The 15,220-nt window shown below is 39.1% G+C and overlaps 1 protein-coding gene across 10 annotated transcripts in view; it reads left to right on the forward strand.

Moving 5' to 3' along the window:
- SPTLC3 (serine palmitoyltransferase long chain base subunit 3) overlaps positions 1 to 15,220 on the forward strand; it is a 398,986-nt gene that overhangs the window by 325,772 nt on the left and 57,994 nt on the right. Inside the window, exon 1 of one of the 10 annotated variants that reach the window (XM_048935752.1) lies at positions 3,311 to 3,328. The exons of the other annotated variants lie outside the window; for them this stretch is intronic. The gene's annotated coding sequence lies outside the window, so the exon portion shown is untranslated. Of the gene's footprint in view, positions 1 to 3,310; positions 3,329 to 15,220 lie in introns of those variants that run through there. 10 annotated transcript variants of the gene reach the window in all.

Below are 15,220 nucleotides of genomic sequence, written 5' to 3' on the forward strand. Positions count from 1 at the left end.
CAGCACTCTCTGCCATTAATCACAGGTCTCAGATCCACACCCTTGTTTCTGTCATCTGCCTTGCTATGTGATGAGCTCAATGCTTTGGAAGCAGGAAATGTTGAAGTCAGTCTTCAGCAAGCTGAGATGTGACTAGTATGTAAGCACATGTAACAGTAAAGGACTCTTGTAGCAATGATTTTATTACGTTGCATTAGATTTTAATACAAGTCTAGAGATTTTTTTGCATAGGACAAATAAGTTTTCAGTAGGACTGGAGTCACTATGCTGTTAGCATCTGGAAATCCCTATATTCAGGTAATTAACTTTTGAAAGTTTAAGCCTTAGGAAAAACACTGTGTATTTATTTGCTTTGGTTTGAGAGGCCTAGCATGCAGAAAAGCAAATGGTAGTTCGGTGGGAAAAAATGAGCTTAAGGAAGATGTCAGGTCTTTAAGGACAGCCTCTTCTTAACACAAGAGCAGTTCACCCCTGTACTTGTGAAATGTAAATGTACCAGGAGACTGGCTTAGCTAACCACTTAACCTATGACTGACCTCTGGTGCAACCAGGCAATCCACAAGAGACTAAAGCAAAAACAGGTTACAAAGGAGGACATGTCTGAATTGTGTTAGGAATGTCAGATTTCACTTAGTGTTAACAATTGCAAAGGATCTCAAGAGAAGGAAGAAGAGCTCTTAGTGCTGCATTTCTAGTAAATAAATAAATGTTGAGAATGTGATTCATTGCACAATAGGTTGGATGACTTATTGACAGCAGGTACAGGCATGGCTGTATTGGCTTTTTAATGCTTCTGTTGGTTTTCACTAACAAAGTCTCTGAAGCCTTGAACAACAAGATTTAAGTAGGAGAGGAACTCCCAGTAAAGGAAGATTGAGTTATGGATCTCTTCAGAAATCTCAGCCCATATAAATGCATGGAACTAGAAGGGTTGCATCCGAATATGCTGGCTGATGTTATACTAGAGTCTCACACTCTCATCTTTGAAAGGTCATGGACATAAAGAAGATCCCTGATAACTTAGGAAAGGCAAATGTTCCAGCCAACTTCAAGATATAGGTACTTTCCAGCAAATACTGTTTCTGGAAGTATAAAGGTGGTAGTGACTGGGAACAGTAAGCATGGATTTACAAAAAGTAAATGCTAATTGGCTGACTGATGGTCTTCCATGATAAAGAGACTAGTCTGTGAATTGGAAGAGAGTGGTGGGTATCATCTACCTTGACTTTAGCAATATAGTTCTCATATCCTAGTTGGGACATTGCAGTCTTGGTGGGTAGACTAGTGTATGGATTAATGATTGGCTGGATCATTGGGCTTGAAGGCTGGTGATTAATGGTTCATACTTTGCCTGGAGGTTGGTCATGTGTTCTCAGGGGTCTGTTGTGGGAACTATCATGAAACTGGAGAAAGAAAACAGAATACCTGCTCACCAACTTTGTGGATAACACTAGGCTGGGGAGACCAGACAATATACTTGAGAAGAAGGCGATCAGTTGAGGAGATTTAGGCAGACTGGAGGGATATGTCAGCAGAAGCATCAAGTATTTCAGCAAGTACAAATGCGAAGCTGCATTGCATTGGTACAGGCTACAGAATGACATGGGAACAATTTTGCCCAAAAGGGTTTGTGAGTCTTAATGGGCAGCCCACTACAAATGAGCCAGCAGGGCAGCCTGACAGAGATGAAGACTATGGCATTTTGAGTTGTGTTAACAGGAGCGTAGCTGGTATATCGATCCACTTTTACCTGACAGTTTTTGGATGACATCTAGGATGCTTCAGTCAGCTTTGGGCCCACTGACACTGCACAGTCTTGCACCCAAGTCGTGTCAATTCCACTATCATTACAAACTGAGAGATGTAAGGATAGAGTGCAGCCCTGCTGAAAAGGACTTGGGGTCTTGGACTGGTGGATGGTAAGCTGGACATGAGCCAGCAGTGTTCCCCCACAGCACAGAAAGCCAACCATATCCTGGACTGCATCAAAAGAAGTGTGGCTAGCAGGGCAAGGGAGGTGATCCTGACCCTCTACTCTGTGCTGGTGAGACTTCACCTGGCGTACTGCGTCCAGATGTGGAGTCCTCAGTGCAGGAGGGATGTGGACCTGTTGGAGCATGTCCAGAGGAGGACCATGAGAATGATTGAAGGGATGGAACTCTTTCTCTATGAGGACAGGCTGAGAGAGCTGGAGCTGTTCAGCCTGGAGATGAGAAGGCTCCAAGGAGACCTGAGAGCAGCCTTTCACTACCTAAAGGGAAGCTTTAAGAAAGAAGACTGTATAGCAGAGTCTTTGGTTCTGTTGTTTTAGGACAAGGGGAAATAGTTTCAAAATAAAAGAGAGGAGATTTAGATTGGATATAAAGAAGGTTTCTTTACAATAAGGGCAGTGAGGCACAGGAACAGGTTGCCCAGAGAGGTGGTAGATGCCCTGTCCTTGGAGACATTCAGGGTCAGGCTGGACAGGGCTCTGAGCAAACTGGTTTAGCCACATATGTCCCTGTTCTCTGTAGGGTAGTTGGACTAGATGGGCTTTCTGATACAATTCCATTATTCTAAGTTGGAGTGGCTCCAGTGGTGAGCCACCAAGGATGGGCAGGGGGCTGGAGCACCTGCCTGGTGAGGAGTGGCTGTGTGGTCTGAGTAAGGCTTTTTACTGAAGTGCATAGAAGAAAAAGAGACAATAGCTGTTGAAACAGGAGAGATTTCACATATGAAGAGAAGAAAAATTCAAGATGCAGGTAACAGCACTGAGACAGACTGCTGTGGAACCTGCAGCACGAGGCTTTCCAGACCTAGCTGGGCAAATCTCTGAGCAAATTCCTGCTTGGAATTTTATACTGTCCTGCCTTTGAACAGGAGGTTTGGACCAGAGACTTGCTGACTCATCCAGTCTAAGTGGGTCTGTGATCCTACAGTATAAGAAGGGAGCGTTTCTCTGGTGATAGGGTTGGACAGAATTGTTACAGAAGCCCACTTTGGTTCTTGTGGTTAACTACCTAGTGAGATAGCTATGGCTTTACATGCATCAGGCTTCTGCATTCTGGAAAATCACTTTGTCAAGAGTCAGAGGACCTATCCACATTAAAAAAAAAAAAAAAAGTCAGATAATCTCATTGAGTTTCACTGGTGCCATGCACAATACTACTGGAGCTTTAGTCTTTAATTAAGTTTTGCCAAAATGGTGGTTTTTTTAGAGGATAACAATTTGGCCAGCATTAATGATGATCTCAAAATTACAGCTAAAATCTCAACCCTTCTGCTTAATTTCAGGTCTTTCCTGCAAAGAACAAATGCTTTGAACTTGCTTGGTAATTTCACCTAGAAGGTGATTATGCACCCTTTCATTTTTCAGACTGTCTAAAATAATGCATTATCAGTGTCTCCTTAATTTCTGCGATACACTTATTCTGGAAAATGCTGTGTATTCTCCAGGAACTCCTTTCTCGCTCCACATGTATTAAACTCCTAAATTGAGATTATGTCTACATCTTAGGTAAATAACTACATTTTTTCACAAGAACTTACTCTTGCTCATTAGAGTAATTTTCTAATTAAGTTAAAAATAAAAACAAAAATAAAGTCATGAAGTGGCTAGTCCCATTTCCTGCCTGCTAACACCAATCCAGCATAGGGATTACTTACCTTTGAAAGTTGTAAGCAGTAATACAGCTTTCAGAAAAAGTAAGGTAATACATATTTTTGTACGTACTTTCTTAGCAAGGGATGTAGCTGTCTGCATTTCATTGGAGAAGCAGTTCATGAGTATAATGAGCAGAATGATAAGGTAATGGTTGCTTGGGGATTGTCTAGGTCTGTGTAAAACCTAACTTAAGCCAGAATATGGTTAACATCGTGTTGCTTCTCACAGCTTGCTGTTTGCAAATGTGCAGTGGTGATTCAAATCCTGTTTTATATGGTACTAGACAACATAAAGAGCCCTTAGTTTATCATGCTATGCAGATCTGTTTCTGCTGCTTAAGAGAGTATGAACTCTCTTAAGAATATTTATTTTTTAATTTCTTTGTAAATACAATTAGCATTTGTTGTGGTGAGACTGTAGCATCAAGCAACTGAACAGGAAATTGAAGTTCCTTACAATGATCCTTGGTCCAGCCATATAATTCCTACCATTCCTAGCTGCTAATTTTTCCACAGGAAAAAAAAAAACCCACTTTTTTAATACAACTAAACCAGAAGTTTTATGAGGCCATTGTCTGAGAGAGTTGTCTTTGCAGGATGGATATTGAGTTGGGAAGAAAAACAATTCAAGGAGCAGAGCGGGCCGCAGGAACAAGCAATATTGTGCCAGACTAAAAATTTCACACTTTGGGATATGGTAATTCCGATAGATACCTGAAGCACTTAGCAAGATCTCTTTGGTCTGAAATTTCGAGGTGAAGGGCTGAAAATATCTAAGTGCACACATATGTCTTCAGCACAAGGTAATGCATAACCTGCTCTGGCCTGGTGGCTTTCTCCCTCCCTTGCTCATAGAAGGGAGTTCAACACCAATCTGAGAGTGACCCGTATCTCTCTAAGTATTTCGAATTCTTGAGAAAGCATCTAGTGTAGATGTAGCACAGCAGAGCTTAGTATATTCTGATCATCTCAGCCATTTTGGAAATCATTCAGCTGCAGCCTTTCTTTTTTTTTGGCATGTGCTGTGTTATTTCCCCCATCTTCCATAAATATCTATTTCCACCCTTCTCAGCCTACCAACAAGTGAAGATTCTTTCACTGAGCAACAGGAATATGGAAGGACTAATCTGTGGTGAGGAGCTGAGACTTGGAGTCTTTATAGCTGCCAACACATTGCATTCTGCTTCCTCGAGGAACTTCCATTATAATTTCTGCTTTCCTGTCACTGCTAATGATTAATGTGGTCTTCAGGGCTGGCATACAGCCCTCTGTGACTCATGTGTACTATCTGAGACTTCAGCTGGGCTGCTCTTGAATTCGCAAAGCTGTTGACCTACACTTGGAATCACAACAGCCATTTATACATGCCAGAGCTTGGGGTTGTTGCAAGAGAGTACCCCAGTCTGTCCACATAATCAAATTTCCATCTTTTCCTTGTGCCCCCTCAAAACTCAGGGCTCATCTTCTGAAAGAAATGTTTCTCTTTCTGTGGCCCCTGTAGGTTGCACTTCTTGAAGGTAAAGATATCTGCAGGTTGTGCACGGTGTTGTGGCGGAGATCTGTAAAGGTGGCTGCTGGAGACAGCAGAATACAGTTAGAGTCATCAGCAGCCACGTGTCAGTGACTGTAGTGATTGAGATGGGGAATATAACCTGAGAAATAAATTCAAGACTGTCTGTGACTGTCAGCTTTTATCTCATTGTCAGCTACTCTCAGAGAGAATCCCAGTGCTGTGATCTGATCAAACATATATCCTGCTCAGGCCACTTGCTGATCGGCCTCACTTCTAGAGCTGCAGGTACAGCACAGATACCAGCACCAAACAATGAAAGAACTCACAGGCATAATGCAGTGAGGGAGCGTTTGTTGAAGGAATATTATGATCCAAGAAAGCATTTGAAAAATCAATGCATTTTCTTTCTTAGCTTTTTAAATTATTATTCATATTCAGCTAATATGAGCTTTTGAATTCTGGCAGTCGCTTGACACCAGGTGTGCTCAAAGGGAGCATTTTACTTTGGCACAAGTCTGCATATCTGTTGATGTTGTATCTTCCTAGTACAAGGCATCACTCTTTTGTGTTGTCACCGTACAATCTTTCCTTGCATCACTGTTATATAAACAGTTTTTTGTTTTGCATGTGTGGGTGGTCTGAGATTGTCTGGGAGGTTGGGGAGTGTTAAAACCCATAGGAGAAATCTTGTTGGTTTTTGTAGTTTTGTTTTCATTGTGAAGAAAACAAAACAGTGATTTGATGCAATCACCAACACTTTTCCTCTCTTCTAATCACAGTCCTCCCCCACCTGTAAGCCACCCCTCAATTGCTTTCCACATGCATTAGGTTTATATAAGAGCCAATAGTGGGCTTTTTATAAGCCTTTAAGTATTGGATTGGTGTATCTGTGATTATATCAGGAGCATTAGAAAGTAGATTCTATTGTGTGTGTGTTACAGTCCTGTGCAATCCCAGGTTGAGAAATGTAAAATTGCTTTATCAAATAATGTATGAAGTAAGTCACGTGGGTGGAACTTAGCTGTCAGTCGGTTTTGATTTTAAATGTTTCTTAACAGTGTTTCTTCAAGCTGAACTCAGAACTCTTGATTCCAGTGTCTGATTCTTACTCGTAACCAAGCAGGAATAAATAAAGATTTCAAAACAAATACAGCATCTTAGCAAAATATACAACTTTTAAAGAAAAAAATGTTTTGTTCATTTCATCCCGTGACAACACCCTGGTTTTATGACAGACAGTGATGCTGTTAATGTACCCTAAGCCTAACTGTTCTTAAAATCTACATGTGTTTTAAAGATATGGATAGTTTATCAATTTTGTCTGTGTTAATTTTGAGATGTGTATGAATCGAATGGTACGTAAATGTGCAGTAGTGTGAAATGTAAGATATGCTGTGTGCATATCCAAACATTTTAGCAACATAATTATGTGCCAATTTTCTGTGTTGAGACAGGAGACATGTGCTTTGGGAACTGAGTATTTTTAATAAAATTCAGTTTTACCTTGGGATAAACCTTTTGCATGAGGAGAAGTGTAGCTGCATCCCTGAGAAGGACTTAACTGGCCGTCTCTCATGCCTTTTTCAGTAGTGAAAGCTACAAACATAAAATTCTACCAAAGAGTACTGTCTTTAACCTGATGATGCAGGACTAAAAAGGTCTACAAGAAAGTAATCTTGTGTTCGTTTGGTGTAAGTGCTTACTATAGTAAGCATGGATAGGTGAGCAGACTGGCCCCAAGGTCTTGGTCTTTGGGCATTGGTGTTCAGCATAGAAATCCAGCACCAGTTATCAGTATTAAGTGATCTCTACAAGATCCTTTAATCTCTCTACATTTGCGTAGTATTCTCCAGTGCACAAGTTGACTTATCTGTTTCTGGCGTCTTTTCTCTGTTCTTTGTCAGTGTCATGGCTCTTCCTAAATTTTTTTTCTGACAAAGGAAACCTCTTCTGTTTTCTGTCTTAGTGTATAAAAGAAGCCCTGACGCCACCTTTTTGATTTGGGAAGGAAATCACTGTGGCTTTTCCATTAGAGATCCATCTCTGGTGGCTTTCCCAAAGTGGAAGTTACTGAACTCTTTGCTAGTAATGAACAAGATCATATATGTCGGCTCCTTAACAACTTGTGAACTTGTCAGCCATTTTCATTATGATTTGACAAAGCTTCTTTCTTAATGTAGGCAGCTGGATAAAGGAAGAAAGGCCCTGCAAATTCCTTGTTTAAAAAGAAGCTGCTGGGTGAACTCATTCCTCCTGTTTGCTGGACAATTTCTAGTAGAAGAGAGATTTGATCTATGTACCAAATAAGAGGAAGTTTCCATCTGTGAGTTGCTCTATATTCGGTAGCAAAGTCAGTCAACAAGAGACACATAGAAAGCAAGAATTTATTGCTCCCTGAATTCACAGAGCTCTGTTTGCTTGTATTCTAACTCATTTCTGCATGGCAAATATTGAATTTCTGTGGAATTTATTTAGATTGTAAATTTTCTGAGATAAAGACTGTATTTTCTGTTCTTCTCTTGTAAAATAGTTTGTACATATAGGAGCAGTATTTATTAAACATGCCTTCATTCTTACAGGATTTTCATCAGCCTTCTCAATTTATCAGTGATTTGTCATTAGTATTGTGTAAAGCTGTTTATCTATCTACTGCTCTATTTGCCTTGGTTAAGCCAGAATAGCTTGGTCTCATTTCTCATGGGACATTTATTTTCTAGCAGTCTACCTACAGAAATTTGAGTTTAAATTAAATATATTCTATTTTATCGATTGATTTGTTGCAATTCAGTTCTGCATTAGTTCTTCATCTTTAGAGGAGACTGGTCTGAAGGCAAGCAGATTCCAAGTCATCATTATCATCTGGCTGATGCTTACACATTTCACAAAGACTGCATGATTTCGGTTTACCTCCTGTTGATCGCATATTGCACCCATTCAGTGGTGGCATTCTAGTGAGAGACGTGTTCTGAGACAGACCATAAAGACAGAAACATAATGAATGCAAACCTCTCACCTTGTGGCCAATAGTTTCTGTTAGCTCAGGCAGAAAATTGGCGGTTAGGCCTTTTATAGTGTCTTGTCTACTTCTCTGAGATGTGGGGGATTGTAATTTAGAAGATTTTTTTTCAGAATAGAAAAAATAAAATTACTTGAATAGTGTGAAAAGCCTATTAAGGAGTTTATAACCAGATACACAAGAAAGACTTCTGCTTTAAAAACACAGTCTGAAAGGTGGTTTAAGGTTCTTTTGCTTTCTTATTATTTTGGCTGATGATTTGTTGGGAAAACAAATTGAAATATCTCAGCATTCTGGCACTTCTCAGTAGGTAACTGGTAAATTGTTTGCAAACTACACTGTTTGCTACTTCTTCCTATCTTGCCTTTGTTCAGATTTTACATCTTCCTGGCTTATGGCTGACATTTAAAGGCTGTGTTTTGTGAGTATTGCATAGAGCATTGCATTCTTGGCTGTGTTATGCCCACTTATCTGCTTGGACCAAAAAAAGCATCAATTTTCCACAGGATTTGCTCAAGTTTTGCAATGTAATATTGTTGCAAAAGTATGAGAGATGGCAATCTGTAGTGCATGCAATCATGTTTGCCAAACATATTTTCTTGGAATAGGAAACATATTTACCTATCAGATCATGATGATAGTGAGAGTTACAAAGTCTGGTGATAAATCTTCTGGCATAATTTCTTAAAACTCATAGTAGAAGCACATGAACCAGTTTTACTTTATAGGCTGCTGGGCAATGAGCTTTTCTTCTTAGCCTAATGCAACAGCTGGTGTCCTGTTTCTTTATTAGCCTCATTCAGCCACGATTTAAACAAGCAGAGTTCTGTCTGTATTGGCAGATCATTGCAAAATGGAACAAGAGTTTTTGATTTCTAATTATTTTCCAGTCCATATCGTTCAATGTGTAAGATTTAGTACAGCTCCTAAACAACAATATTCTAGCAGTTTAATGGCTAATAATGTTTCCAGGGCTGTGAAATATTCTATATTTTGAAAACAGGATTGAACCTTGAAAAGATATTGAAACCACACACGTGCAAGGTATTGGAAGGATGTCCCTAAAGCTACCAGAAGTATGTCTTATGTATGGATACTGGTAACTTTTGGAATAGGAAAAATAAGCTGCATTATCTAATTTATCTAATATTGATTAGTTAGCATATTCAGACTACATACAAAGTTGTCTAGATCGTAAGGCAGGCAGGTTACAATTACAAATAGTTTGGTTTACATCCCACTTTCACATCTGTTATGAGAAGAGCGTGCTTATGAGAAACATGTACCTACCTGGTAGAATATCTAAGAATTAGGGAGGTATGTTATGGGCAAGGAATCATGTGAAGATAAAACAGGAACTTTTGTAACTTCTCACTTTTAACTCAAGGTCAATAAAACCTGTGTTAGTGCAAGGGATAAAGAGCACTCTCACAGGTGAAAATTGTCCAGGCAGGGTGGAAATGGGGTGGTGAGATAAAGCAGTGGTTGAACTGGAGAGTCTAGCTTGGTTGTTCCGAGGAGCGAGCTGTGTTCAGTGGTGCAGTAGTGCTCAGCTGGAGTGAGGTGGAGCTGCTCAAGGCAGAACATGCACCCTGAGAACTAGGTCAGGGGTGTGCCAAGCTTGCTGGGGTGCCGGTGTAGCTGGAGGCTACAGAGGGAAAGCCAAGAGGAGGTGAAAGGTAGATGGGTTGAGCCTATGGCTGGTGATCTCAGGATGAAGGCAAGGAAGAGAGGGGAAGGAATGGTGCAAAGGCAGGAAGATGTAGGTCAGTGAGCAGCTGCAGTCTCAAAAGGGGGAGGTGATTTTTTCTTTCCTTTTTGCAAATAGCAAAGAAATAGTACTACTCAACAGGACAGACACAAAAAATAGAAACATAAATTATTTGACAGCCAGCATTTATATTGACTAACATGTAATACTCTAAAATGAAATGCTTCAGTGTTGACTGAACATTTTTATCAGAGCATGAGTTACAATAAAAGGAGCTGTGCTTGCCGTAGCTGCCACAGCCAGCTTTTAACCATGCTATCGTTCCAGAATAACCTTCTTGTAACTTTTTGCAACAGCCTTGTTCTGTTCTCTTTGTCTGGGCTAAACATACTATAATCTTTTTTGTATATGTTCTTTAAGGAAATAATTCAATTTTACAATATTCTTTTCAATTCCAAAGTTAAGCATAGGGCTTGTGGGCAGACGTGGGCACCTCTGCAGAATGTCTCTTAAGATAGCAGAAGCAGATTTGAGGGCTGTACAGAGAGGGGGAGGTAGGAGAAACTGGTATGGATCTTAGGAAATGAAAATAGGCTTGCAGTTTTTCCTGTATTAATCTTCCACATTCTACTGCTGAGATTTGAAACACAGGAAAAGTTGGAAACATTTAGCTCTCATTCACTGCACAAGCTGGTGGACATAGATGGAAAGGGGAAATAGTTGCGTCCTGCTTTGCAAGCTAAGTGGCCAGATTTTTCTAATGACTCCCACTAAAATGAAAATCTTTCAAAATAGTGTGGTCTGTGATCCTTTCTCCTGGCAGTACAGGAATGTTCACGTTCAAATGTTTTTCATTCTTGTCATGACTTCACCATTCCAGAGTTTGTGTTCTCTCCTAATGCAAATAGTCTGCATTTTGTGGTGAACCTGAGCAAGGGTGAAGATTTGACACTTCCATTCCAGTCCAGACAAACGTCATAATCTGAACCTGAAAAAGGCATAACTGTGCTTTTACTTTCTGTACCTTCTTTTTCCCCTATATCTTCAGTAACCATTGAACTGTTTCACAGCTGTTTTCAGTTGTCTAGCCATGGTGTAGGACATGCTACTTCCAAGCAATTTAATCATGCTACTTCCAAGCAATTTAAGCATATGGTGAGTGGGTATAGCCTAGCCTACCTTTAGTTTGGAAACTTCATTCTTTTTTTCAGTGTTTTGTATGTTTGTTTTTTAAAGCTAGTAATCTTTTTTGTTAACTAACAAACAACAGAGGATATTGGATTTTACCTCCATATTTTGTGCTATAAAGATTCTTTGGAAATGAAGCTGCAAGTACTGAGCACTAAGCGTGTATTTAGATTGGCTGAACCACCTTCACCCTCTTTCCTTCCAACTGGGAAAAAAGTACATTTGTCTTTTAACTTGACTTCAACCTGGAACCCTTAAAACACATAGAGGGTTAGACTGTAACCCTGAATGGGGTATAAACTGCCATCTTCTTCTTTGCGGATGCCAGCAAGACTCAAGCCTGACCACTTCTGTTAGTGAGCTAAGCCTGACTACAGAGCCACCGCCTCTCACAGGGGCAAGAGGCTGCTGAAGTGTCCTAGGGAGATGTCAGCACACCTGCTGCAAGCCAGGAATCTCATGTCACAGAGGCAAGATAAGGATTATAGCTTGGCTGGAGAAGGCTATGTGATCTCCTGCCAACCTGGTTCACTGGTAGTTGAAACAAAGATTAAGAGGCATCCTTGGAAACATCAGGCTCTCCTACAACAGAGGAAATTATTTAAAAAGGTAACTCAGGCTATTCACCTCGTTTAGTCTTTGGATCTGTAAGTTCTGTTTTTCCAGAAGAAAGATTTGTCCTTTTTAGAAGTCTCTAGGGCTTTGTGCTTGCACGCCCCTCTGTTTCCTGAGCGTTCAAGCTGTGCTTTCTTTGAAGCTCGCAGTGCTCCCCTGGTGGACGCAAAATTCTGCCTCCTAGGTCCTTGCTGATGGGGAAACTCTAACTGGGTTTTTACTTTCCTCTTACCGAGTGGGATGAAGGGAGAAAAGAAGGCATAGATAGTGCAAATAGTGCTTTCCTCATTGTTATCTTCCAGCAGCTGCTGTACTCAAAGAGATTAGCTTTGATCCATATATATAAAAAAAAAAAGTTTTCTGAAAATGTCTTTTATGAGATTATTACTAATTTGTGTGCAATACTGACAGCTCTTTAAAAAGAGTTTTACCACTTTATATAATGTAGTCTGGATGAAGGAATTATTCAACATATCTCTCTCAAGAGTTGCAGTATTGGTATTAATTTTTAGAATTCTAAGTTTTTAAATCAAGTGAAGAAAAAATAGTAACTTGAGATTCAGGATGCAGGAAGATGGTTTTGGAATGCTATAAATGACAATAACTTTTCTTAATTTAAAGTTTTCTTTTTTCTGCAGATTGTGTTCATCTCTGCCATTTTCCAAACAAAACCATGTTCAAGTAAAGGTTTATTCATGTTCTGTGTGAAGTTTTACTTTGGCTTATGTTTGTACTTATCCTGTACTTGTTTAAACAACTGTTTTTCTCAGAACTTAGCTTGTTTGTTTTCCTTTGGTTGTTGTTCTTCTGAACTCTTAAAGTCTTTGCATTTTAGTGGACTTTAGTAATGCATTTATTTCAGAGAGAGAGGCTTCTTTTTAGGTTTTGTTGCCAATTATCATATTTGAGAAAGAAGATTATTATGGAATCACAGAATGGTTTGATTTAGATGGAATCTTAACGTTCCAAACCCACTGCAATGGGCAGGGACAACTTCTACTAGACCAGGTTGCAAAGATCCAATCTGGCCTTGAACACTTTTAAGGATGGGTTGTCCCCAGCTTGGCTGGACATCTTGCTCTGGTGCCTCGCCATCCTCACAGTAAAGAATTCCTTCCTAATGCTTGGTCTAAATTTACCTTATTTTAGTTTAAAGTTGTTACCCCTCTGTTTCAGCAATGCTTTTTGTCCTTTACAACTTGACTTTGTTTTCCTAAGACGTGGCTGTCTTAACTCCTTTTATAAACCATTCCTATACAGTTACACTCTATTTCCAAGTTCAGTAGTGCTTTCCCAAAATCTGTCATTCTGCTGTTCCATTCTCTGCTTTTCGTAAGTCCCCCGATTTCTACCATTTTATGGTATTATGATCAGTATAAAACAAAAACTTAGAGCTAAGGCATCCTAGTGTCTACTGAAACTATTTCCAAGATGTAGTAATTGTTTTTTTCATTTGCCCTACAGCAACAGGAGAAGAAATAATATTGGGGGTAAGAAAGAAATGATTGTGAAGTATACGCAACTGTATTTTTTTTCCCCACGAATGATGGAAATAAAGAAGCCTGATTTCATCTTGTGTGTCCAGAATCTTCTACCACTCCAGAACATCCCAATTTGACTACCATATCTCTCACTTTCCAGATGGGCAGGTGAGAGTTACATTAGATTTTTCTGAAGATTTCAGAGAAGTTTCCTTCTTTGAAGCCCCAGTTCTTCACCAAATTTCATTAAAATTGGTCTACAATCTCAAAAGGTATTAGAGGGTATGTGCAAACAGAGAAGTTACTTAACATAATCCCTTTGTTTTCTTAGAAAACAAGTTAAAATTGTTCATATCCAAAAGCAAATTCAAATAGATTTTCAGTGCTTGCTGTGGGTTTGAAAACATGTCTTTGAATCAAACAAATCATACTTCTGTCATCCCTTTCTTGCAGTATGTTTAGACCTGATTTTTTGTATTTTAATTTCTGGTATTCTTCTTTTTCCTAATCCTTCTCTTTTAATCCAAGAACCACAGCTCCCAGGTGTTTGCCTCTGGATAGATGTGTATTTGCTAATGGCAATTAGTACAACATGTTGGGTTGAGGACTTCCCTTGTTGTCTGTGTCTACATAGACTGCTGTAAAACCTAAAGACAGAATTTATTTATGAATAATTTCTGCAAATATAATGAATAGCAGAGGTTAGTTCAGATGAGAGAATGGAAGCCATTCTGAACTTCATTGCTAGGACTTGCATGATTAATGTAACAGCTTAGAAAGAGTATTTTATTATGTAATGTACTGAAAATAGTCATGCACATTTTATTTCTAGATTTTTTTAAATTAATTTTCAAGTAATTGAAATACAGTACCTTTCACTATAAGCTCTAAGATTGAATTAGCCAATGTAATAACGGTTAATGAACATCATTACAATTAAGTAGATATTAAGAAGTTATCAAGTTCTAGATCATCTTAGCCAATTGTACAATTGAAATCTGTGGGTACAGAATGCCTCTTGGAGGACTTCTGTGCCATCTTTGGGATCTCTGAATTGTTTTAGTTGGGACCCCTAAAAGGCATCTAGTTCAGCTCTCCTGCAGTGAACAGGGACAGCTACATGGCAGGTATTATTTTAAAAACAAAACAGGATTTCTGAAATAAAGCGTATAACCTTCAGTAAAGTCTCACTAGTTGACGAATCCAGGTTATTCTGTAAACTTTCTCTATTCATTTTCTCTTCTTTTTTTTTTCCCATTATAATATAATGTGAGACTATATCCACCTTTATGAGATGGTTCTCTGTCTCTTCTTCCTTAAATTGTTTTGTCCTATGTAGCTATGTAGTTATGTCCTATATAGCTACGTGTAGCTATGTGCTATATGTCAGATGAGTTTATACTCAGTCCTGTTTTCCTGAAGTTCTTTCTGATGCCTGAATCTACTTCTAGCTAAGAAAAGAACCTTGTCTAAATAGCTGTTTATTTTCTTTCACAATGAGTTTTTAATCCTCTTACATGTGAAACTAGCAGCACATCCTGATTGCCCCTTTCCCAGCTGCCCTTCTACTTTTTTCATCATTAAATTGTTAACGTTCTTATTCTGGAATGCCATCTCTCTTTTCTCTCTGCCCATGGTACACCTGGAAATTGGTATTTTAATACCACTACAAGAATTAATTAGATTTATAGAATCATAGAATCGCAAGGTTGGAAACGAACTTCTAATATTACCTTAGAAAATATAAGCCTTTAAATATGCTCAGACTGATTGCATTAACAAAATTGGCATTGATTTTTTTCTGTCATCACTATTCTGAGATATGATATGTAATTCCTGGCAATAACAGGAATGTTTTGGAGAGCACACTTTTTCAGCATAACCTCTGCATTCCTCACAGAATAATTGCAGTAATGTGCAAATTATTCTAACGACATACAACTTGGAGATTAGAAATGTGAGCAATAGAAATTACGTTCATGATCCTTTCACAAAGGACCTGGTGTTCTATGACTTACAGAAGTCTTTATCAAAACTGGTGCCATCATTTTGAG

This window comes from Lagopus muta, chromosome 2, assembly GCF_023343835.1.
Source record: "Lagopus muta isolate bLagMut1 chromosome 2, bLagMut1 primary, whole genome shotgun sequence".
NCBI lineage: Eukaryota > Metazoa > Chordata > Aves > Galliformes > Phasianidae > Lagopus > Lagopus muta.